Consider the following 24,503-nt stretch of genomic DNA (forward strand, 5'->3'; position numbering starts at 1 on the left):
CCGGTCTGCTTCTAAATTCGTACAGCAGAGAGAATTTTCGATTCAGCGAGTCAGAGAAAAGTGATTCGGAGCTGATCTTATCTCTCTCATTTAATGTATTAGCAATACATTAATTGATATCAAACAAAGGCTATTATTATTATTATTATTATTATTATTATTATTATTATTATTATTATTATTATTATTATTATTATTATTATTATTATTATTATTATTATAATAAAATATTTGGTTCAATGTATGCCTATTAGACTATTTTACACAAAATAAAGTTGCAATGTCCTCCAAAATAAAAACACGAAGTGACATTGGACATAACCTATCAGACGAGGTGCACAGAAAAAAAATATTAGGCTAATCATTTATTATGCCTACACTGCACTATTTTAATACGTTAATAGAAGACTATCCTTTTAGGGTAGCCTTTTCAAATCTACTACTGTTTATCATATAGCCCATAATACCGCATTGAGAGGCTAAACTACATTTAGTTTTCTCAGGAAAAGTGCTTTTGTGACATGTCAATACAGTTGAATCAAATATATTATGTAGGCCTATGTTATCAAAGTCTGCTTGTCTGAATCCATCAAATAAATCATCAAGACAGAAGTCAACAGAAACTGTTGCCCCACGTTCAAGAACCGCCGGAAGTGGGCGGTTTGTCAGAGAGAGAGAGAGACAGAGAGAGAGAGAGCGAGAGTGTGTGTGTGTGTGAGCGAGCGAGCGCAGTGAACTATGAGGCGAAGTGTTGGAAACTATACGGCTGAGTGACTAACTGAGAGATTCCTGTTGTAGGTTGCCCGCTGTCGCTGCAGCCTTCTCCGAGCAGTTTATGAGAAAGGAGCTGCAGCAGCTAGAGTCGCTCCGCAGAGGTGAGTGTTGTTGACACTTTGACGTCTTTTGAATGTGTCTGACGAGGTGAACGTCCTCGATCTCGTCCCACCGACGGCCACCGTTGCGAAACCATATTGTGACAGCGCTTTGTAAACAAACTGTGAGTGAGTGAGTGAGTGAGTGAGTGAGTGAGTGAGTGAGTGAGTGAGTGAGTGAGTGAGTGAGTGAGTGAGTGAGTGAGTGCGGCATCGCTGCTGGATACTATCTATGGACGCGGCACATAGGCTATAGAAAACCCTGCTGCTTGGACGCGCGACAACACAAATACTAAAGTCATATTTGTGTTGTTTTTCTGTGACTTTTCTTTACATTTTTTCTCTGGGGTTTTACCTTCACCAAAGCGTCTTAAACAACAGGCAGACCAGACCCCTGTAGCCTATAATTTCTAAACGGCGTGTGTGTCTGTGTGGTGCCTGTTAGTTTACTGTCACCCTGTCGCGTGGGACTTATGGCTACGTAGGACTTTTTGTTTTTGCATTCTCGCTGCAGTTATAACACGGACTGACTCACGGCCATAGTGGTGATAAGTTTTTTACCACATTGGAAAGCCTTCCCATGACTCCTATCCTATCTACAGAATGTGCATAAGGCATATGTATCAGCCTAGGTAGATATGAGCATTTAGATAACCGCACGTTTTTACAAGCTTTGGCTGCAATAAACATTATAGCCTACAGCGCTCAGGGGATCTAATAATGGTGAAGGCTACTAGGCTGGATATGCATCAGAAGTCTGACAGGTGAAAGACTGACTGGTAGAAATGTCACACCCTTCTACATGGCACCATGCTTCAGAAGCGCAGTTTTAATAGCCTACTATTTGAAATGGAGGGGTTTCTGTCCTGTGGAAATGCTTATACTAATACGTATCTTGTACTTTGTACTCCATGATTTGTCCGACTGCATACACTGGAGTTCAAAAACCTGGTGCCTTTAGCTTCTGTAGTTTTAAACCTCCCAGCAGTGTTTTTCTCCCCCACCTGGACCAGCGGTAACATACATAAATGGCTACTGCTTATGTATGTCAACAAATCAACATTATTGAAAGTGTGACAGGTTCTCGCACGGATTTCTTTAAAAAAATATATTTTAATTAAATAAATACATTTTACAACACTTTCTTGAAGGCTACAAATACCACACACCTATCCTAATAATATGAGATTGACATTTTATGCAGATGACAGAATCGTGTTGTAGGCATGTCATCGTGTCATAGCCTACTACAAGTAAACCCAAACAGCGATAAGAGAGTCACTCACAGTTGACGCCATACACAGTTGACAGTATTTGAGATTTCCCATGAAGATGGATTCTGGTCATGTTCTCACAAAAACTGAATGATACATTTGAAAGAAGTTTAGTGTTAACAGAGAAGGAGCCTATGTTTTGGTCCCCCCCAATCAGGCCTTTTTCCATTCATTGGCTCTCTAAGGGTTGCATTAGTGTAAAACAGATGATTCAGTGTTTCTTTACATTAAACAGTTGGTATGTGTTCGGCAAAAGCATGAATGGATGGTTCATAAAAGTCATTACAAACTGAGTGTCAAAGCTGTACCCGCACGACTGAATGATTCAAATGTGAATCCGGACCCCAGTGTTTGTGCTTGCATGCTTACAAACAGGATTGAAATGTCACAGACACACTTTAATGTTTAGCTGTCATTTCAAAGAATATGGTGTGTGTGTGTGTGTGTGTGTGTGTGTGTGTGTGTGTGTGTGTGTGTGTGTGTGTGTGTGTGTGTGTGTGTGTGTGTGTGTGTGTGTGTGTGTGTGTGTGTGTGTGTGTGTGTGTGTGTGTGTGTGTGTGTGTGTGTGTGTGTGTGTGTGTGTGTGTGTGTGTGTGTGTGTGTGTGTGTGCGCGCGCGCGTGTCCCTGTGTATTTGTATGCAGATGAGGTTACCTGCAGTGATACAGATAAAACATAATTTGTCAACGTGTTGCTTCTGCTAAATGCTACGCAGCTCTGATAAGACTTACCGGTAATGCGTTTTCCTTCCAACAAACCTGACCAATTTATTTTAGCACCCTCCAATCGGGCAGGCATTGACTTTGCTCCCCCTGTGATTCTTAGTAATTGAGGGTTAGATGTTGTGATAATTCGCCCTGCCCGCTGTGATAATGTGTCCCTTTGAAGGCTGCTGAGTGAGGATCAGTTCTGTGTCTGCTTCTCCTCTACCCTAAACACATGCTATGGTTAGCTTGCTGAATTCCTCTCTGTTTGGCTTTTAGGATGTGTTTTTTAGTAGAACTGAAGTCAGTCAATTCGAAATAAATAAACTATTTTAATTAATTTTGTCATTTACAATTGCTGCAAGTTTTGTTTTTTGCTGTTTTTAAGACATCATCTGAGGCTCTGGGAAGTTGTAAAGGGAATATTTGAACTTTTTATTTATTTTACATTTAGAAAATGGCTTTATAGCTAAATAGCTCAAACTCCTATGTGTTGTCAGTTGTCTTTTTCTATCTTCTCTTCTCTCTTCATGCTCTCTCAATCAATAAACATTTTTTTTAGTCAAGCTGTAACTTCCAGGACACAATGGTCAATGCCTATTAGCATTTCACCCGGTTGGCAGGCACCTTGTGTTACCCTGCCTGCTCTCACCACTGTCACACTACTACAGTGCATGATGGCGCACTGTGGGGAAGGGAGGTCCGGTTACTTCCTAGGTTTTCTGTGAAAAACGAGGGTGTTTTGGTTTGGCGCTTGGAACATGACATGCAGGCTAGGCATGAATTGGCTGGCACACTGTGTCCCTGACAGGAGAGACCCAGGGATGCTGGAGGAGCACGGGGAGGGAGATAGGGAAACCCAATGTTTTAATCCTCCAATCCAACTATTCAAGCCCCGCTATGCCAAGTACTTGCGGCATGGCATGTTCTTAATCTCGTCTGGTCTCACCCCCCCCCCCCCCCTTTTTTTTGCTTTGCTTCATGCCCAAGTGTAAGGTTCAGCAGCAATCCTGGAAAGGAAGATGAGGACATTTTAATATTTTTTTTAAGAATAGCACTGGAAACCATGTTCTCAGCTTTGACATCTTGAGTGGCTGGAAGTGAGCCGATTAGAGCAGTGGGTTTGATCCGTCTTGAGTCATGAGTCAATTTGTGTCAGAAGAAGCACTTACTAAGATATGCTACAATGACTGTGCTCAGCATTGGGCTTCTGGATGGTGTGGAGACAGGAGGAGATAAACGGATGGAGATCGGGACATTTTCTTTTGAAACAATTCTTTAGTGAATTTGTTTTTGGTGACAATAATTGGTTTATTTGTTTATCATTTGTTGATGTCTTCATTGAAAGGATCCCCATAAGCTGATGCCACAGTCGGCTATATACTCTCCCTGGGGTCCACACTGGACATACAATTGAATACATGCACATTTATGTCAGAAATGACATCAATTATGGGGGCGCCCTTAGCTCAGTTGGTAGGGCGTCCCCCCCCTCCCCCGGGCCGGGCCCAGCAGCAGACCCGGGTTCGATTCCCGCCCGCGGTCGTTCTCTGCATGTCACTCCCCTCTCCGCCCCATTTCACCTCGTTCTCTCTGCACTATCAATAAAGCATGCCCAAAAAATATAAAAAAATAAATAAAAATCACATCAATACTATATGCAAAATAGAATAATAATCTAAGTCTATTGACCATGTAACATTAACTGTGAAAGACAAATTGGAGGGGTGGAGATTCTCAATGAAAGAGAAAGGGAAACATGTTCAAAGGGAAGTGATAAGGAAGCATGTGGTGACACACACCCTAAACTCCTTCCCCTTTTAGTTGGGCTAACGCTAATCCACAGGTCATGTGACCATGAGCTTTTAGCTCAGTCCAGGCCAGAAGCGCTCTGATCCATCTGTCAAATAGCATTGCTGATTGTTGGCATCCACACACAGCGTGTTCTTCTGTCTCATGCTCGCTGCCTGCTCAACACAAGTCTCAAATCTGATTGTCAGCAGCTTGTCACTATTGCAAGATTGTTTCAATGGTTTCCGGTTCTTTCCCATTCTATTCTATTCTCTTTCTGTCTCTCTTTTTGTCTAACTTTCACTGGATCCCTCTTCTCGTCAGTGCAGTGAGTAAGTGGGGGAGGGATGACTGTCAACCCTTCCAGACACTGAGAAGCATGATAACGCATTGGCCTATTATCTCAGTGACACAACGAGAAGGCAAGCTTGCCCCAAGCCATATGAAAGAAGTCACAAATCTGGAGCGATGAGTATGTGTTTGAATTCCCAACAGTGTCGCTTATGGTGCTTCCCTTTTTGTTACTGACTGTGATTTTAAATCGTGTAATGAGGCGAAGGGCAGAGGTAAGCCCAGAATAGACTTAGAATGGATATATGTGGTCTGGAGAATTCATTTTCTCATGTTTACACAATAACAGCTCAGCAATCCTAAACACACATGAGCTAAATTCTGATGTAACTTAATCTGCGGCCCCACAGCACCATGCCTGGCCCATAAGGCTCTCAACACAACACTTCTAATGTCCAGAGGCTGCTTTGCTCTATTCAAAAAGCATATCTGACTAGTTCTTTGTTTCGAAAACTGCATTCAAAAATATATTTTTTTTATTTATATTTTATTTTTATTTTAAAATATATTTTTGGGGCATTTTCTTTATGCTTTATTGATAGTGCAGAGAGACCGAGGTGAAATGGGGCAGAGAGGGGAGTGACATGCAGAGAACGGCCGCGGGCGGGAATCGAACCCGGGTCTGCTGCTGGGCCCGGGGGGTGGACGCCCTACCAAGATATATATTTTTTTAGATTATTAGGAAATCATGTTGCAAGTCTTGAACAATAACTCCCATCCTGTGGTTTGATCCAAGTTGTTACACTCTATAGGAACACACACGCTGCTGTGGATTGGTAGCTCCAAGGTTTGCAAAAGCCAGATTGTGAGCAATTGACAAGTGGCCGTTTGATTTGTATTCTCCAGGGGAGTGAGTGAGAAAAAGAGAAGTTGTTTTCCTACCCTCTCCCAAAACTAGCGTCACTGTTCTCTTTCAGCCTTATTTTAAACCTCAGAATTGCTCCAAGATTAGCTCAGCGACCAACAGCACAGAACTGTGACTGTGCCTTGAAGCGCTTAAATATGAATGTTATTAAAAGTGAAGCAACTATTCAGGCTTCTCTTGCATACAGTATGTGCCCAAGTTAAATGCCTTCTTTCTTTCTTAGGCAGAGAGTTAATTAAGATGTAGCCTGTTGAATCTTGGATTTGTCATTTGGTGAGTAAGTAATTGATCCTTGAATTTTTTTTCAAAGGGGAATTACACTACCATTTTTGTGTTTCATTATGCCTTTGGCTCTGAGTCATGCTTAGTCTCTCATGCATGAATTATTTTAACAAATGGCTTCCTCTATGCCCTATAGAAAAATCTATCGTGTCAAGGAAATACACTTTGTTTGTCATGTGCAGATCTTGTGCAGGACATATTTTTGGTAAGAAGTTGTCCAATAATCAAATTGGTAAATTTACTTTAACCACTTTGTATAAGGATAGTTGAAATTCTTCTCCAGTATGACTTTCAGATGGTACATTTCTTAATAGTAAATCAAAAGTAAGCATACTTAATGGAAATAAGAACCTCTTTAAATGAACTCTGACAAGTGGTGTAAAATAGATAGTTACCTGTAGACATATTTATTCGGAAGGTGTCGTGTTTAAGCAGTGTATTTTTTTATTTTTACACCCATACAATTCATGCTGTGGGCAGTGACCCTTAAATAGCCTGACACGCTGGCCTACCTCTGTAGTGTATCACCCATGGACTGGAGTGACCTGGGGCCTCATTTATAAAGCTTGCGGCGCACGAAAACCTTGCGTAGACGGACAGAAATGTGCGGGAAAATGTGCGGTGACAAACGTTGGTATTTATAAAAACATTCTTTGTGGAGAAGTGTGCGTATTCCCACGCCAACTTTCGACCATGCGTAGAGCTACCACAAGGTTTTCCTGACTCGGGGAATCTGCGACACTCAATGGCAACACCACGAAATAAAGCTCAGTCATCAGAAAAACCCAGACAAATGATGCTTGGCACCCAATATATTTAGTCAATAAAATGTATAAGCTTACCGATAGTTGCGAATATATGGCTACTGTAGTCTATGGCATGCAGTTGTGATGTAGGTTGAATTACTTATCAAGTAGCCTAGGTCTATATGTTTTGGTTATATCTTTTACGTTGAATCTTATAGCGCTACTTTATAATAATATCCTATACGTCGGGAGGTGTTTCCGTGAGTGGCCAGCGGGAGAGCAAATTTTAAGAGGTGTGTAAAAAGTAGTTTTGTACAAAGTTAAGCCCAACAGATATTAATTAAAACTGTATATTTCGTTAGATAAAATCATGTTATGAATTTAGCAAATCATTACACGCATCTCTTTCCCATAACAATTCACCCTGGAAGATATAACTATAATCTGACGTTGTTGGAAATGTGTGGATCTCACGGGAGATAAACAATGCTCTCGAATAGACTATAGGCATTATTTCACTTGTCACACCATTTTATATAGGCCTACATATAGTAATACAGGTAGCCTACGCTAATATGTGATATTGCATACAGCACAAAGGTGGGCGAAACTGCTTTACAAAGACTATAACGACTGTGCCAATCATGATATGTGATAAGCGCACGCGTGTGTATGTTTGTGTGACAGTTACTGCAGCACATGTACATCACAGGCTTTCTTCCTTCCCAGCCGCTTTCTTTGCGCCCTGTGACATCACAGAAAGAGAAATGTAGGGTTAGACAGTGAGACCATAAAACACTCTTTCTGCCTTTTCTCAGGCTAGGATGATCCGATTTCAATTTTTTTTGCACATTTATACTTCATAGGATCTCCGAGTTCAATACACCTTCATATTCCAACTGGTGAAGTAGGCCTTTAAAAAACAAACTGTAAGGCTTAGTAACAGCTTAGACAAACAGAACTCACTTAAATGCTCCCACTGAGCCCAATATAAGCTCTTGAAATGGAGTGAGACGATGTGGTTATAAATCATCTTTAATGCTTGGCATAACACCACTGCAGCACACTCTTTTACATTACCAAACTAAGTTTGCAGTGCTGCTATTTTTAGCATAGACATTACGAAGTCCTCACCAACTGAACTATACTCAACTCATAGCAATACCAATGCCAGTCACCTCTATTGAGATGACAACAGAGACTGTTTCCAGTCATTTGAACTTTGTTAAAGTATAAATTACCTCACTTTGAGGAAGTAGTGTGTAACCCACCAGAGCCATTGTTTGTTCATGTTCACACCCCAACCCCTACCCTGCCCTTTAATAAGGTGTTCATGCTAATAATAATGCATCAAGAGGCAGAGGTAGCTATACTACATCCCCACAGTTGGAACTCAGATCTCACGGTGCTGTTATGCATGATTTGTATGTCTTATTTGCCTTTTTTTAACACAATCTGTCATCGTATTTATTTTGCTGTGAACACCACAAACATCACTTTGAGAGCTATGGACCCAAAATGCACACTCTTCAGAAAGTATAGCCTACAGGTTGTGGCAGTTCACTTGGTCAGTTATTTCGACAACGGAAAAGGCAGGTCGAATCAGAAGGTAGCAGATTAGGAAAACAGTTAGCTGACAGCCAGCAACACAAATATAGTTAACATAAACAACCAGTCTAATGAAGTGGACCACTGAATATCTTATGCATATACGCAGGTTAGGCGTTCAGGCAAGTGACATAATGTATGACCAAGTTATTCAGGTTATCAGACTGAGGGAAATCTCACAGATGATGCCCGGTGCGCAGATGTGTTTTATTCTGAGCTGAAGATCAACCTAAAATAATCACACTTTATTTGCAGTCTGATAATGTCAAATATTTAGAGGTTCATCGACAGGACACTCCCCTGAAAAAGCCAACAAAGTAATCAATACTAATACAACACTCCGGCGGGTGCATGCATGGTATTCGGGCTTACAGTTTGAGCGGAGATGTTATTGCTTTTTGACACATTATGGACAACTGGACGAAATTGTTGCAAATTATTGGTATTGAGAACAATACAACTTCCATTAGTCTGTAATTCCCTGTGATTAACAGAATATCAAAAATGCTTACAGGGTTAGTGGAGTTTATACCTGCCTACTTTCATTTCAATGCACTGGCTTTTATATCGATCCATTTCTCAATGATATACTGCACTCAACAGTGACTGATGACCTGATATACTTCAGATTCATATATAATGATTTTTGTATGTCTTAAAAAGTCTGATTATGTCAGCTAATTAAGAAATAAAAACATAAACACATAACTTAAATAAATTGTTATCACTTAGTTTTTTTCCCGAAGAGTTGTGACAAAAAATATGTCCTTTTAAAGTCATTTTACATTAGCAAAATAAAGTGACACTACTTACCTGCTGATGTTATGGTCAGGTTCTAATTTCTTCAAAGGCAACCTTCATTTGCCAGATTTTATTAATATGTATTTTTATTTTTTTATTTTTTGCAGCATTTTCTTGTTATTTGTTTGTGTATCAAGAGGAAGAAGATGATATAGGTTTTCACATGGCATGTCAAACAAATGGCTCTGCAGGGTCAAAAGGGTCGTAGATATACAAACTAAACATGACTGATATGTCCCTTTTCTTGTTATTTTTAAGTGTGAAATACAAACTGAAGCTTTAACATACTGAATGATGTTCAGTGAAAGCCATTTTAGAAACCCCAGTTCAGTGAGACTGGACTGCCACGGCTCTGTTCAAGCCTATTGCTGGTTTACAGCGAATGGGATAGATTAACCAATGGTTAGCTCACAGACAAATAGATACCTTTTGTGTGTAGGGAGAGATAGTGGATAAAACACCATAGCTGTCTATTAATGAAATAATAGTACTAAATTAATTATCAACTGGCAACACACAAGTAGTATGAACACATGATGTGGGCTACTTGGTACGATACAAACAATTTAGCTCAGTTTTTTGTGCTGCCATTGACCATGACCCTTGTGTGTGTGTGGGTGTGTGTGTGTGTGTGTGTGTGTGTGTGTGTGTGTGTGTGTGTGTGTTTGTTTGTTTTGTTGATCTAGATTTAGGTCATGGTGGATGCTCCCTTGTGTCTGGGGAAAGAGCTAACATCTGTGTAAGATTACTGTAAGGAGCATTTGATTAAAAAAATGATTATCATCATGGCATACCAGGGACAAAAAGATTTCTCAATTATTCATGCTTATGTCTCCTTTATATTTGGTTGTACATTGGATTAAAGCATGCTGGATTAGAGTAGAAACTGTTCTGAATGATCAAAAATAAATACTGTCTTTCGCAAAAGGTATATATTTCTCTCTGTATTGTTATTGTGTGGGAATTTTTCTGCATTTCCCTCTCTTATTTGCACATGTAAACCTTATGATTTTTTTTATAATCCGAAACCAAGGGGTAGAAAATACTCTCTTTCCATCTCTTCCTTGCTTGAAAAGGCAGTGGCGCAACGTAAGGCAAAGTCAGTGTTTGGATTTGTGGAGCTGTGATTCTGTATTGATCCAGTGAGCTCCTCTGTGCCCACGGCAGTGTCTGCCTAACCAGACCCTCAGATGAGCCCTGCACGACATTTCCAGCCACCATGCCACTCCCACAACAAAAACAACAAAACTCTTTTTTATTTGCCTTTTCCGAAATGAAATAAGCCCTTGTATAATTGTATTTAAAAAATCCACATTCAGCACATTGTTAATGGCATCTGGGCTTGCTGATGCCAGATGTTCATTTGACCAAACATAGGGATTCTTAAGCCCTTTCTTTCTGTTGTGGCGCACTACATACAGTGTTGTGCAAGGGTTTATAGGTCACAGAGAGATCTGTGAAAAGTCAAAAGTGTAACGTCTCATTCATAACATCAGGGTAAGCGCATTACCTTATGCAATGTTTATTTTAATCCTCCCTTATACATTTAAAGAAACACCAAGAATTCCAATCTGCCCCGGACACATCTTTGCCTATAAGATCCCATCTGTTGCTGCCTTCTCCACCGTCCCTGTGCTACTACCCCTTTGAGGCGCTTGGCCATGTGAGTCAATAACATGCACTGTTAAATATACACTGGGGCGAGGGGCTGGTCAAGCCATTGTGTGCATGTTGTGTGAAGCTGTTTACCATCATGGTGTGTGGCATCACCATCAAACCTCATTAAACACATTTTCCCTTCTCACATGATCCGCTGCTATCCCTGCTCTTTGTTTTGCACACAGCGGGCATGTGTGAGGCGGCATGTGTATTATAAATAGATAGCGCACCACTGGAGGGCTTGCATTGTTCCCTTCTGGACACTCCTTTTTACCAGATACAGTGACTATTACAGCCCTGACAACTACACATTAACACATGCATACACATACACATACTATCAACACAATCATGTGAAGACCTACTGTCTATGCTGAAGACAGATCATCTCAACATTATTTGCGCCCAGCTTAGAATAATACACAAACTACACATTACTAGTGACCTTTTTTTAACCTCTGCTATATTGTTAATTATTTTCCATGGTATGTATGCCAAGAATAAGTTAAATAGACGCTACATATACATTTTTAAAAAAAGAATGTCGAAATGCATCATGAGTTGCAATATTCACGATTAATCTGTACAAATGACATGACCTGTACTCCCTTTTTTTTCAGGAGATAGTTGCAGAAAAGACTGCTTTGTGCTGTGGAAAACCTATCTTTAAAACAAATCATATATTTTTTTGAGATTGCTAAACACAACGCTGTTGAAGGTCTTGTTACAAAATGCAAACGGTAAAATGCTAGCAGGAGAGTTTACCTGTTTGGATGAATGAACCACAGAAATGGCCTCTTACTTCACTGAGTTGGAATATTCGATAATAGAGAGGACATGAATAAAAACTTTAATTTACAACGCATGGTCGTGTTTATTCCCCCGCAAATATATTATTCCCAGTCCTATCTCTCTGCCACAGATGATTGAATTTTCTCAATTTAATGGCATCCTGCTTCTTGTTGGAGATTATCTGCATTCACAGGTTTTCAATTAAGTGTGATGACGAGGTTCAATAATTTGATTCTGAAAATAATGGGCGGTAAGCCTCCGTGCTGTCTACACATTACCTTGAATTTTTACTGATGTGATGATTTTGCAAGCAAGCAAGGATCCATATACCATTTGTTTCAGGCAGATTGTCTGTGGCAATACGTAGGAAGGGTGCATTGAAGAGACAGGCACGTTGAGGAGCATTTTCATTCAGGCATTACCTGACTTGATGCATACAATACACAGGGATTTAGGAAATCATCTCATGCAGACAAAGCAGGGGAATGAGGGTAAAGGGGGTTGGCTTTGGGCGCTCTGTTTTACCTCAGTGTCCATGTTAAGCTTATCCAGATAATCCCTGTGCCACTACCATAATCACTCAGATGCTACCATGCATACAGCACCATGTGGTGGATGCATTTGTTTTCCTTGTTTTAATGTGGCAGAGATGAGAGCTCTGTTACGTTTTTCTGGCTGTGAAGGATGACCCTGCTGTCATCATGAGCAACTCTGCCGCGCACACACACACACACACACACACACACACACACACACACACACACACACACACACACACACACACACACACACACACACACACACACACACACACACACACACACACACACACACACACACACACACACACACACACACACACACACACACACACACACACACACACAGAGAGACATGCAAACTGTAAATACATGCACATACGCTTCAATTGTTACAGCATGGTGTACCTCTCGTAGGGAGCTGGAGGTCACAAGATTGAGTCAGCATGACAGAAAGAGAAAAAGGGACATATGTGGTAGATGTAGCGCTTCTATGACAAAACATTTTAGCTGTTGCACTGCCACTGTTCTCTTCATTGTCTCTCTGTCCGCCAACTAGCAATGCTCGTGTCAGTTGGATCAAGTAAACAATAAGCTCGATCAGATAGTCATATGATTCTAGCTATAGCTATTTGATTTGAAACTTGTACAATGGTGTATGAAAACTGGCTTTGAGAGCAGATCTTGTAGCTGTACTACAACACAGCCTTTGTGTGCTCAGAATATCCAGACAGTCGTCTCCAAAACTCTTCAAGTCTATCGAATCAATCAAGTTGCCGACCAGAAGCCTACAAAATATATCACGTGGTTATAACCAACTGAGTTTGTGTTTTGATCATAGAAGAAGTAACTGCTTTTGGGATGCGCCTTTGAAGATTAACTTGAATTTAGACCGCAAGTTGTACGCATGTAAACCTTTTATGGTCCTTATGTATTTCGTAGCTGGTTGTCTCTGTGTCGAGGCTGAAGGCTAAATATTGGATATTCTGAAATGCCTTTGAAGGAAGTGACAGAGGAATTGATTGGTCTATTTTTTTTTAGCAACCAGAATAGTCCAATACATCAAATATATCACTATAAACCAATTGTAACAGCAAAAAAAATATTATTTTGTACTCGTGACCTTTGGAATATCAGGGTAATAATATCCTTGATAATACCAAGGTGAAATGGACACTGCTAATGCTTGAACTCAGTACTTTCTTTCAAGCTGTGGGGCAAAGACCTATGTGCGGTAAAGGTGGGGTTGACCTTTTACTAAATGCACTGAGCACGCCATGGAGGGGGGGGGGCATGGTAAGGGGAGCAACAGTGCAGAGGAGGGGGAGGGTGAAGGTGGGTCTGGAGCTCTGGTGACTGGGTTAGATACAGCATGTGAGAAACTGCAGCTATCTGACCTCCGACACATGACACGCTATTAAGATCAGAGGGCACAGCTCTGGAAAACTTCCTGCATCGGTGTTTACAGGAGCGCTGGTAGAGGAGAGAGGGAACGGGCTAAAGAGGAGAGGAAGAACGGTAACGTTGAAGGGGGGAGACTTTGACAAGCAGCAAGAACATATCACATACGCATTTTTCTTTAGTCAGCAATCCTGGAGAAGGCTTGTTGTCAAAATCACTTTTTGTCAAAATCAGTTAAATATCTCCTCACAATCTGCTACCTGTCCGTATGCCGTGTGCGCTGTTAATACACAGCCTGGGCTCTGTAAAGGGGCATGTTGGTAGCTATGGTGGGCCCCCTTTGTTTGCATAACCTTTGTTTACGTGCCAGTTTTCAGAGCATAGGCTGTGTATTAACACTGGATTACGGGCAAGTAGCGAATCATGAGCATTGACTGATTCTGACAAAAAGGAATTTTGAAAGCAAGCTTTCTCCAGAATCGCAGACTCCACCTTTAAATTCTTCACATTTTATAACAAAAGAACTCAAGTGCTCTTTCGCTCAGCTGCTGTCTGTCTCTGGTGTTGTTTGACCAGTTTGATGATGTTGAAACCATACATAACCCATATTTGCATTACCTATCCCTGTCCCCCACACACACACACACACACACACACACACACACACACACACACACACACACACACACACACACACACACACACACACACACACACACACACACACACACACACACACACGCACGCACGCACGCACCATGCTGTAAATACATTACAGCATGCTGTAAATACATTACAGCATGGTGTACCTCTCGTAGGGCGCTGGAGGTCACAATATTGAGTCAGCATGACAGAAAGAGAAAAAGGGACAAGAACACGGCCCACTGAGATATAAGGCTTGATAGAGTTAGGTCTTTCAAACACAAATGAGTTAGTTCTAACTTTGAATAGAATTTGTCTGCTTAACTCTGTTAAACTTAGGCTACTTATGCAATCACATGGAAATGTCAAGTGCTCGGCTCTCAGCTAAACTAATTTAGCAGCACACCCTTTATTCCGGCTGATGAATAGCATTGATTTGACTGCCTGAAAACCTCCTCATGGATGTGAGCTCACGCAGTGCATGATCGTCTCCTCCCAACCTCTCACTCAGCGGGACAGCAGTGAGTGAGTCCAGTTCATACAAGCCAGGAGCATGCAGCCAGATCCTTCCATCTGCAGGGCAATGACAGATAGTTACCTACACCGTTACATCCGTTGTTGGCAAGGAAGGAATCCTTAAAAAGACAGGAAGAGAAAATGATGAGCGAATAACGGGACATTTGTATTCCATTAATGTAATAATTACACTTAACAATTAGAGGTGGAGTCAGCCTTTCTTTTTTTTTTCAAAATCTCCTCCGATCCGCTACCCGTCCGTACTGTGTGTGCGTTGAAAAGAAATCTGGTGATAATACACAGGCTAGGCTTTGTAAATGGGTTTGTAATAAAAGGGGGCTGACTGTAGCTAAATGCCCGTTTACAGAGCCTATAGGCTGTGTATTGACACAGGATTTTGTTTTCCAGCGTGCACATAGTGCGGAGATATTCACTGATTTTGACAAAAAGTGATTTTGACATTAAGCATTCTCCAGGATTGCTGACACCACCTTTAATCATAGAAGGAAACATGCATCATGAGGTGAGGTTTCTATTACACTTCGCTCTGAAGAAAACTTGGACAATGTTCAAATAAAAAATTAGAATGTGCTTACAAAATAAAGATACAGATCTATCAATGATCTTAAAATCTTACAGGGATTGTAGGAAAACAAAAATAAAAAAGAATTCAGTCAACCTTTCAGGCCACCCATGTGATGTACTGTAAGCAGCAACATTTGGTGCAGCTGTGTTAGCAAGGAGTTAAACCCACAGGAGCATCTTGTTTTCTAACTACAGGCTCGGATGTAAGATGTTTATGTTAGAATGTACATCTATGTACACTGTACATGTTTTATTTATACTGGAAAGCCCCAGTCCCACCCATGAAGGTTCATGGGTGACTGCTTGCTTTCAAGAACATGGTCCAGAAATAATACAATACCATTTTCAATTTTTTCTGCTTTAGATACCTCAAAGTTTCATTTCCTCCTGTGTCTTACGATCAGACAGTAGCTTCTGAAAATCCAGTCCCAAGCCCAGGGGGGGTTTACAAGTCTGTCTTCGTCACTTCTTGTCCTACCACAAGAATAGAAACTACACCCTCATCTGGGGCCTTATATCATAACTCCATATCCACACCTCTCCCACAGCTCTGGTCTGGGACGTCCCCAGCTCAGAGGTTCAAGTTAAACATGGGGGGGGGGGGGGGCTGGATATAATGTTTGTTTACATGTCAGATGGCATTTGACACGGGGTTTGGGAAGACAACATGGCTGGTGTTAGAGGAAGGGGGTCAATGTAGGGGAGAGCCGAGGGGTCTCCTGAGGGGGAGGGGGGGGGGGTTATGAAACCTTGTATCTACCCTCTTCATGAGAACTTGAATTAAGTCTGCTACTTTAAGGTGGCTTTGCTTTATGTGGGGTATTTACAGAACGGAACAAAACAAACACAACTTTAAAAAATGTCAGTTTTTCAGTATTTCAATTCTTAAATTAAATTGTTTTACCTCAAGAGTGTTCCCTGGTCATGGTCTGACCCCTGACACATGTCAGAGTGTGGCAGAGGTGCTGCATCTGAAGGCCAAGTGCTGCTCATGACAAATGTGTTTTCCCTGTGATTAAGTTTCAGCAGATTTACCAGAAATGGACGCTTCTGTTGCGCAAGGTCTAACCAATGTGGATTAAAGTTTACTGATATAAAGAAATATGATATAGTTGATCCAACTATTCATTTCTAGCTTTTAAATTTTGATGTGTTTGTGACATGTTCTGAATTTTTTTTTTACATTTTAATACTAAATCAAACAACCTGCTGTGCTGTTTTTTGCTCATTAAAATGTTTGGCTTGAGCCAAATTAATTATTGGACACTTGCTGTGAGCTGAACTGAACTGAAACATAAGAGACTGTGTGTATGTATGTTTGTGCCAGGTACTTATTTGGCTTGCCCTTCTCTCCATGGGGCCCTTTTAACCAGGCCTGGAACACAGACATGGTGTGGCATTGGGCCCCTGTGGCAGGTCCTGACTATGAACAATAGCTTCAGTGCTAATGCTCCGCTCTGCTCCACTTCTGTCTAATTAGAGATACACATTGTGACTTCTTAGGGGTTCCCGCAGTTCATTGTAATTTAATCTGCAGACTGTTTACATTTAGCCGACTTGCAGTTATGATGAGTTAAAGCGAAATATTAGGCATTAAATGAGGGGGGTAACCTTTGTTTTTTCATGTCTTTGAGACAGACGGCAGGCAGACATAATAACCCAGTCATGTTGCATGCACGTGGAAGTGACACAGCAGTTGGGTTTTAAAACCATGATGTTGCCAAAGGTCTGTGTTAGCAGATTAGAGATCCAACTGCATGTGTTTGGTTAAGAAGAGAGGCGGATGGGACAGTCACCCCGAATGTCCCTCAGCTAACTACATGGACCGTATTGGTCAGTATCTGTTGAGCGACCTTTGTATTCAATGCATGCTGTATGTAGGTTAAGCTTCTTGTTGGGTGATAATTTTGGGAAGGGTTTTTTCTTTCTTCCCAGTCAGCCTAAAGCCTGTGTGTCTTTTGAAAGGTTGTGAGCTGACAATGGAAGGACATGAATCTGAAGCAAACATACAAGTTGAAATGAAAAAAGAAAATGTTATTGTTGAAAACAGCCACTGAGAATCGCCAGAGCCCAACAGCAGGAAGACACATTTATTAGTGATACATAGCGAATGTTTTGACACGTTGCTGTAGTTTGTAGCCTTTTGAGTATATAAAAGAATATTTTTTTATGAGTTTAGCAGACCAGCTGTTTTTGTTTGTTTGTGTTTTGGAAGAAAAGACCAATGACTGCCAATGCCAATTGAGTGACAATGAGTTGATTATTTATGGGGGTAAGGGTGGTAAGGGTAATTTTTGCCTCTATTGGACAGAGGGAGATGAAGAGGCAGACAGGAAACATGGGGAAAGAGAGGTGGGTGTGACCAGCAAAAATATTTGCCAGCTGAAATTGTATCAGCGACGTTTACTTTGCGGTTATGTCGGCCACCAATGCGCTCCTTAATGGATTTATAGCTGATGATTTTACGATGACATTTCAGTGAAGAAGTGCACTGTTTATATTGCACTGTACATTACCAAAGTCCTTCTAAGCCATGTCATATTTTTATGGTTCTTCTTCAGACCATCGTGGCAGTTTTTGAAAATGTGCAGCCAAGATGTGAACATTCATAGTTTGACTATTCCAGTTTTTTCTCTCTCTTTTTATGACCACAATCGTACTGCCAGACACAGAAAAGAAGCCCTAGAAGAAAGTGTCTCTGTATGGTGTTGATTAAATGAACTGGTGTAATACTAGCTGTCCTATTCTACGTCCATTACACTTCCACAATGAGTAAGGAAGGATGCCACTTTGGCTTGGCATTGCAATGGATGTTTACAATTGGCATAATAATAATGATGATAATAATAATTGTAATCCGGACTTGTAGTGAAGTAGTTTCTTAAACTGTTCGACCCTTCCACAAGCACAGTTGATAAAGCATACTGGCAGCTTAAAGGGTCGCAGGTCGGGGCTTAGAACTAATGTGTGTTTTTAGAAGTGGACTAACACTATGGTGCGCTGATGTCTCATTATAGCAGACTGCTGGACAGTGACAACTGGCTAGCTGGTTGTCCCTGCTGTCTGTCCCTGCTCACTGGCTTTCTGGCTGCAGGATTGAACTCCAAAAGTGGCTCCACTCCAACAAATGGGCATTCCTGCTGCTGGAGGCTTGAGCCTCAGGCCATGTCCACATTTAACACACTCCCTCTGTGCCTCAGATTATATAATGTCACCCACTGGCCCTCTGCAGTCCACACCAACACGCATGGTGTGCAGACTCACATAAACACATGTGTAAAGAGACTTACGTATACAATAGTCATCCGTGCATGCACACAATGATGTAACAAATTTAAAGTCCAGAAGAGAAAAGAGAAGCAAAGTGGGTTGTTGGTGTTACAGATAAGGCAAATACAGATAAGATGAATGCAGAAGTAACTGCTTTGAATTAATGCTAAAAATAAGGCACTATTTTATGCCTGTGTTCTGACACTTTCTTTGTTCTAAAATGCTTAGTTGACAACAGGAATCAAAGTGTGAAAAGAGACGGACAAGGGAGCGTCAAAGAGGTCTTGAACCTGTCGTCTTATGAAAACACAAATAGAGTGGGGTCCTAAAGTCTGACACCACTGGTCTAGATACTTCTATTTTGCAGTGTGCAGGTGTCAAAACACCCCCAGACTAAAATATTCTCACCACCTTATTTCACCATTGGTTGATACAATGCGGTATCATTCTCTTGCTCCTGTTGTCTCCTTAGACACCCTTCTGTTACTGCCATAAATCTAAAACTCGGGTTTATCAGTACATTTCTTCCTGTCACTCACTGTGAAATGCGGCTATTTCTTAGCCCACCCCGAGCATTTGGCCTTGTTTCCTCCACGGAGAAGTGTTTTTTTTTTTTTTTTTTTTTTTTTTTGGTTCAAATGAGTTTACATTTTATTGCCAAATTAGAAATATTATGTATTTTTTTTTAAATGACAAAATCCCCAAACTTGATTATTTCTAGGTTTATGTGGAAATATTACAGATTTTCAATGTAATCTCATACTTTTGGATCCTCCTGCATGTACACAAAAATACTATAGGGCTAACTGATATTGTAAAATAAAGATACAGATAATTTCACTCAATATATGCAGCAAGTAGTAGTATGCAAGTAGTTATTTTTTGTTTGCATTTCCTCCTGAGGGAAAGGAGCAGGAATATCATGTGAGTTTAACACAACTACTTTTCAAAGCAAACCATTGGTTGTCAGCCTCTTTTTCCATTCATGCTTTTGAAAATCAACATGCTGGAGATAATGTCTGTAATCTGTGACCTTCAAGCATTGTGTCAGCTTCTTTGCCTAATTTGGACATCCTTGTGAGATAATGATTTTTTTTTAAGCAACAACTATTTTAAAACTCTCTTTGTGGTACATTCGAGGGCACTCTGGATTGAACATTTGTAATGGTAAAACAACCAGAAGAACATAATTTGACAGTGACAAAAGTTGTCATGTAATATTATGAACGTACTAGGACTTTGTGAGTTTCTGGAAGACGTGACGTCATCTTCTTGTATATGCTTTGAAATAAACTATTATCCGTTGCATTACATGAAATGGGAATTTGCCTTTGGCATTTTGGCAACACGGCGTTGAACAGACTACATTAAATAAAGAATGCATTAATAGGGCGCTCCAGTGGTGTAGTGGATAGAGCGTGTACCATATCAACTCTGTACTATCAAATAAAGCTTGAAAATGCAGAAAAAAAATCTTAAAAAAAAAAAACATAAATAACTTTTTAACAGAAGACCAAACAGGATGGTTTTATGATGGACAGCAGAGGGCATACATGATTGCTTGTAGCCATTTTTTAAATATTTATGTATACATTGAACCTATTTTTCATATTTATAATTTGTTGTTTATATTGGCTGAATTTTGTTGAACAAAAAGGAATCTATTCTATAAGTTGCTGTTCTATAAGTCTATGAGTTGCAATTGTTTATTCTTCATCATTATTCATGATCTTGCTAGCCTAAATTAAACCACCTGAGTCAGCCTGTCCCTGTGTGTAACTGAGATGTCTTGGTGTTGTAGGTGTGAATACTCTCCATGAATGACCTGTAGATCATGGTCAGGGTGCGTTTGCTGGCTTTGAAGCTCCTCAATTTCACAAGGAGAGGTAGTAGTAGCCACTGCCTTGCCTTTTTGTAGATGGTTTGAAAAGTCTTTTTATTGCCAATAATTGTTCCCAGATATATAGAATGTGTGACCTGCTCCACTTCTGGACCCTTCAGAATAACCGACTTGAATGGTCAGCAGTTATTCAACTATTTGTAGAGTAGAACGTAAAATAATAATATAATAATACACTGCTGTATAGGCAGCTAGATTGTTTTTAACTGTCCTTTGTATCAACTGTAGCGTGAGTGCATCGGAGAAAGAGGTCAGACAAAGCTTAGCTGTTAGCTTGTGTCACCTGTTCGCAAGATATCTGCTGCAGTATCTTGCTGTGTACCCTCTGTGTGCTCAGTTCTCTATCAAAAACATACACAGTGTACAAAAGCATGCACTGTAACAAACTTCATGCTTTCAGTTTGGTCAAATGTATCCATTCCGGAGGGGCGCTCGTTGTGAATTGGTTAAAGTGCCCCCTCCCCCACCCCGATAGAGGCTCAGTCCTCAGAGGCAGCAGGCCACGGGATTCGAATCTGGCCCGTGGTCGTTCTCTGCATGTCATTCCCCTCTCTTCTCCATTTCATCTCTGTCTCTCCAAACCGACTAATAAATTAAAGGTGCTGTAAGCAGAATGGTTCTTTTAGCTAACTTCCTGTCAGTTACTGCAGTTAGCAGTCCCCTCGCTCGTCCCTACGTCACCACATTAATGCACTACGGTCTTCAAACAGCGAGTTATCTAGCATCATCTCAGATCCATAAGTGTGATAAAACATGATAAAAACCATCAAAACAGACATTGGGAAGGATTTTTACTTGCTCCGCCATTGTAGGCGCATAAACATTCACCAATCTGTTGCTCTGGCGTGCACCGGCAGTGAGACCATGAGTGAGACGGGTGTCGGTTTGTAGCGTTCTCTCTTGTGATTGGATAAACATTTCGGGATCCTCCCATAAGTTTATTTGCCGATTACATGCAGAGCAGCTGACTGAGAGATTGGCTTTATGAAACGTGCACATCACACGTGATCACTGTATGAATAAAGAGCGATTTAACACTTATATTAACATAAATAAACCGCTTACTTCACCTTTAACCACACAAATGCCCAAAAATAATCTTATTTTTTTTTGTATCCATTCCGTGAAGCCAGCTGTCATTCTTACACATATTTTTTATATTAAATAGCTGTGTCCCTTATATATAGCAGTCTACTTCTTTGCCACAGTAGCCTACGGCTGTTCTACTTTAGTCCCACTGTACAATATGCAGGTTTTGCTGCATGTGAAAAAACGCACAACAACACATTCAACATATTTGCTACTCTCACTCGAGTCGTTCACATAGTGTAGATGCAGCCGCTTCACCTCAAATAGCCTGACTTGCTCTTAGAATGTCGTCCATCCAGATGGTTGTAGACTGTGAGCCGGGGGAAACAAAGCAGATCATTGGCTAGGGGGGTTTAGGGCGGCAGGGTTCAGACTTCAGAGGCTAGCAGGCCAGCTGAGCACAATGAGGTCATGCTGCCAGGGACTCACTAAGCACGTACACACACGGTACAGCATGCAGTAGGCATCTGCAAAAGGCTCTCCCTATGAAGCATTCAGTGACACCACATGATAGTGTGTATTTAGCTATGTTTTGTATTTGTGTGTTTCATTCTAAAAATGAGACATCTGACATGATGCGACAAAGGGAGAATGCTACTGCAGGGTTCGACATAACCAATCGACTTACTTTGACCCCTTTTTTTCTTCCCACAGCAGAGGTTGAGGTGCAGAAAATGAAGTGATCACTGCGCTTTTCCTTTAGCTGCCGCCGTAATGGTAATACAAATGAGAGGCTTTATTTAAATATGCATCGCTGGTGATTGTAATTGTAATTTTATCAATAGTTTGAACAAATGGTCCCACACCGGACTCTTATGTGAAGCTGACACTTCATGTAGAAGTGACGCTCCTGCAGTGCGCTCACCAGTCACGACCAGACGTGAACTCGCATACACGGTGACATATCCCATTAAAAAAAACGTTATGACCTTCTGATTTTCGGATTTCTATTTTTAAAGTCAACTTGTGCACAAGTGGAAAACCGGTCATTGGTTTGACACATTCACATCCCTAATGCATATGGAGAAAGTAATAAAAACAGCCTACCACACCACAAAGACCGATCAGACCTTAATCTCTTTTTTTTTACATTGGAACATGATTTCTGCAAATGAACTATTCATTAAACTGCCAAAATTCAAGAATAAAAACAATCATCAAACTTCTGGACTAGATTATTTATTTGTTTTAAATTATTGACACTAAATTATGAAGAAAAAAAAAAGTGTGTGCAGGGCCAGTGAAAATATACAAGGGGCCAGTAAAACTCGGATCCACTGGCCCGGTGGGCCAGTAGGAAAATAAAGTTATGTTGAACCCTGCTACTGGTAATACTTAGTATCAACTGACACTATTTATAGTACACTTGTGTTATCTAAAACTACTTAAGAAAAACATGGTTAACAGAATTGTGTACAAAGTGAAGAGTTGCAGTTTTGTTATGATTGTTTTGAAATAAGGGAATAAGGAATTTTTGGAGGGAGTTTTAAAATTTACTCACAATAGAATAAAAAATATATTGCTGCAGCCACTCTCTCTCTCTCTCTCTCTCTCTCTGTCTCTCTCTGTCTCTCTCTCTCTCTCTCTCTCTCTCTCTCTCTGTCTGTCTCTCTCTCTCTCTCTCTCTCTCTCTCTCTCTCTCTCTCTCTCTCTCTCTCTCTACCAGGCCAACTCCTTGCTGGCACTCTTGCAAGGTTGCAAAAGGCCACCATTGCCACATGTCATCACCAGTGAAGTAAGGCTTGTCTGAGAGGCTCTGCAAATATACTCCGACATGAGGTTGCACAAAGAGATAACTGCATGTTAAAACCCTTGCTATTTGTAGTATGAAATCATATCCTGGGCAGCCATGTACTGGGTTTGCTTGTAATGTCGTCGGGTGTGCTGCAGGGCCCAATGGCGCCCACACATCGTTATTTTCCCAGGTTGGATAGCGGGTTAGAGTCAGCGGCAGGGCGCTGTCACCTGCAGTATATTATGACTCCCTGATTGATCTGCGCTTCATACGGCCCGCTGCCCCATCACTCAGCACTGCAGGCTTGCTTTGCTCAGTCACAGCTCCACCCAGTGACACGGATATAACAGATTGCTAAGGTCTCATCAGGGAAGCAGGGGAAGTACAATTATATGATAGGAGCCAAGCACATAGCGCTGTAGTGGGTCCACTGTGACTGAGACAGCTGCAGATTTTTGTATATTTTTTTCAATTCAACCCGAGTATCTATCCTCACTTTAGTTCGACTTTCTTTTCATTTTTCCAGCCCCATCCCCTCTGTGTAGAGAGTTCATATTTGACCCACATGCTTGTCTAGTTGTTTTTATAAATGTTTATTATTATTATTTATTTTTTATAAATGCTAACTGTCATGAACCTGCCCAGGTATTTACACGTGCAAAGAACATCAATTGCTGCAGAAGATACAATATTCAGCCTCATAAAATAATTCAAATACACTCCATTAGCTTTGGCCTCTTGACCCTCCTCCTAACACCCTGAGTTTAGGAAGTTAATGGTTCAGGAAATGAGAGCTTGCCAGCCGGTTAGTCTGTAGTGTTCTGTCAGTGGGAAGAACATTTATCTTTAAGTGGAAGGTGCGATCAAATCAGTAGAGCTTCACACTAGAAAAAAGAATCCAGGAATAGGAAAAACACACAATAGTTTAGTGCCATGATTTCAGTTTAATCGTCCTTTTCTTTGTTGCACTGTTGCGCTTTGGCTCCGTTTTGTGCCCACCATCTCTACCATTGTGTCCTTGAGCAAGACACTTAACCCCAAAACTGCTCCAGGGGCGCTGTACTGCGGCTGACCCTGCGCTC

General features: G+C 40.9%; 1 protein-coding gene across 1 annotated transcript in view; it reads left to right on the top strand.

The window, feature by feature from the left end:
• Positions 1 to 764: 764 nt before the first annotated feature.
• The window catches only part of stat5a (signal transducer and activator of transcription 5a), a 53,431-nt gene continuing 29,692 nt past the window's right edge, over positions 765 to 24,503 (top strand). The window contains exon 1 of the mRNA XM_080044488.1: positions 765 to 875. The gene's annotated coding sequence lies outside the window, so the exon portion shown is untranslated. The remainder of the gene's footprint in view (positions 876 to 24,503) is intronic.

The sequence above is a fragment of the Ammodytes marinus genome (assembly GCF_949987685.1).
Source record: "Ammodytes marinus genome assembly, chromosome: 16".
Taxonomy (NCBI): domain Eukaryota; kingdom Metazoa; phylum Chordata; class Actinopteri; order Uranoscopiformes; family Ammodytidae; genus Ammodytes; species Ammodytes marinus.